Below are 2,500 nucleotides of genomic sequence, written 5' to 3'. Positions count from 1 at the left end.
AACGTAACCCACGTTGTCGCCTAAACCTGCTCTGTAATTGTTATACGACTCGTTCAATTACTGTAGTGTTGCCCACCCGCAACCCTCGCAATATAGTTCGCTACTCGCACTGCCCGCACCCCTGTGTATCGCTTCATGTTAAACACCTTGCAAGTCTTGCTCACTTTCCACATGCTCCTGCTGTACACTGTAATGTGGATGGCAGCAGGACGTACATGCCGCCCCTCCCCACGTCCCCACCTTGCCCCCTGCCTTCGCAAGCTGGTTGGTGAGAAGTTTGCATGTTCAATGCCCTTCGCATGCGACGTACTCAGGCTACGTTGTGGTGCGGCCTGTGTCAACTGTCCGCTGATGTCGTACGCGTGAACCACAATCTGTACTGCACATTCGTCCTTATGTACTGAATGATACATCGTGGCACATGTGTGACCGCACAACGACTGCGCCCAAAAACGGCGGACCATACAGTGCAAATATTGTGCACGCAGCTACGTGTCGTCTCCCTATGAGAGCTGGATTGCAGTGTGGTACGCCATAGAGACGTGTGGGAGGAACGGACGCCGTGGATGGCGATCAGCATGAGCTGTCTGTTGATGTATTCGGACCTAGTCGTCTCTCCTCACACACCGTGATGGCATGGTGCACCGCGTTCCATATCTGCGACATGCTACAGAGGCCGGTTGACAGTCGTTCGAGCAATGGACATCGCATACGTACGGGGGCCACCTTCCACGTATTGTCTAGGCGTGCACATTTTGTTGCGTGTATGTGGGCAGACGTAGTGTGGCGTGACACCTGACACAGGCATGCAATAATCGTTGAAGTTGCAAATGGCGATGGACGCCTGCGTTTTCTGGTGAAGTTACGCAAATGAACAAATGGTAACCTGTTGTGGTGCGGTTGTTCTCGCTAGGGGTGAATCGGTGATGGCGACGATAGGTTGAGGTACTAACCGGTTGTTCCAGCGATACCCACCATGCCGACGAAACTGAACGGCATCTGGGTGTGAAGCGATACGCGGCGGTGGCTGGGTGGGACCGTCCCCGGCCGGTGAGGGGGCGCCTCCCGGCGTGCTGGCCGCGCGGTGCGTGGGCGCACGCGCTACAGCCGGCTGGTGGGGGCGGCCAGTGGCAGGCGCGCCGGCCGACGGACGCGGCAGGCGTCGCAGCTGCGCGCCGGCGCACCCTGCGCGCGGCGCCGTGCGGCCAAAGTAGGTCCTCGCGGGCCCGGTGCGAAGCGCGGTGGACATCTTCAGTGTGCTGGTCCGATTGAGGACTGTGTGCGTTGAGGATGCGCCGCCGCCCGGCGCTCGGCGCCGCGACGCCGTCTGCTGCTCGGTCGCCCCAGCGGTTCTCGCTGGTGGTTTGTATCGCAGCTGTGCGGATGTGTTGGCGCGTGCGCTGTGCTGGGAGAGTTCGCTTCGGCACCCAAGTGGGGCTTTTGTCCTTCTGTGGCGCTGGCGTTGGAGCTGCCGGTCACCGTAGGTGGCGCGTGTTGTCTCCCGCCGGCAATGCCACGACAGCACGCTCCCGGGCCTCTGTCGGCAGCGGCAAGCTCAGTTGGGAGCACGGGTGGTCGCACCGAAAGCGTCTACTCGCCTAACTCCGGGCGATTGCGCCTCTCTCGAACCCGACCAAGTACTTGGGACGGCGCTGCGCGCCGCCGGGACCTGAGAGGGTTTCGAGGTGTATTGTGCAGGGGAGCTCAGCCTCCTCCTGTTTGCAGAATGATTGAGCGGACGCTTGCGTGTTCGCGCGGGCCCCCGGGACACACTCCCGGGCGGCCGGCTGCTCAGCTCTAGTTGACGCAGCTCCCTGGTTGATCCTGCCAGTAGTCATATGCTTGTCTCAAAGATTAAGCCATGCATGTCTCAGTACAAGCCGCATTAAGGTGAAACCGCGAATGGCTCATTAAATCAGTTATGGTTCCTTAGATCGTACCCACGTTACTTGGATAACTGTGGTAATTCTAGAGCTAATACATGCAAACAGAGTCCCGACCAGAGATGGAAGGGACGCTTTTATTAGATCAAAACCAATCGGTCGGCTCGTCCGGTCCGTTTGCCTTGGTGACTCTGAATAACTTTGGGCTGATCGCACGGTCCTCGTACCGGCGACGCATCTTTCAAATGTCTGCCTTATCAACTGTCGATGGTAGGTTCTGCGCCTACCATGGTTGTAACGGGTAACGGGGAATCAGGGTTCGATTCCGGAGAGGGAGCCTGAGAAACGGCTACCACATCCAAGGAAGGCAGCAGGCGCGCAAATTACCCACTCCCGGCACGGGGAGGTAGTGACGAAAAATAACGATACGGGACTCATCCGAGGCCCCGTAATCGGAATGAGTACACTTTAAATCCTTTAACGAGTATCTATTGGAGGGCAAGTCTGGTGCCAGCAGCCGCGGTAATTCCAGCTCCAATAGCGTATATTAAAGTTGTTGCGGTTAAAAAGCTCGTAGTTGGATTTGTGTCCCACGCTGTTGGTTCACCGCCCGTCGG

General features: G+C 57.9%; 1 non-coding gene across 1 annotated transcript in view; it reads left to right on the top strand.

The window, feature by feature from the left end:
• The first annotated feature begins 1,811 nt into the window (after positions 1 to 1,811).
• Positions 1,812 to 2,500, top strand: part of LOC124732393 — a 1,909-nt gene continuing 1,220 nt past the window's right edge. Inside the window, exon 1 of the ribosomal RNA XR_007008675.1 lies at positions 1,812 to 2,500. This exon is cut by the window's right edge and continues 1,220 nt beyond it. This is a non-coding gene — a ribosomal RNA (small subunit ribosomal RNA).

Source organism: Schistocerca piceifrons, unplaced genomic scaffold (assembly GCF_021461385.2).
Source record: "Schistocerca piceifrons isolate TAMUIC-IGC-003096 unplaced genomic scaffold, iqSchPice1.1 HiC_scaffold_1340, whole genome shotgun sequence".
Classification (NCBI taxonomy): Eukaryota; Metazoa; Arthropoda; class Insecta; order Orthoptera; family Acrididae; genus Schistocerca; species Schistocerca piceifrons.
The sequence above is the reverse complement of the archived record's forward strand: the minus strand, read 5'-3'. Positions and strand labels throughout refer to the sequence as shown.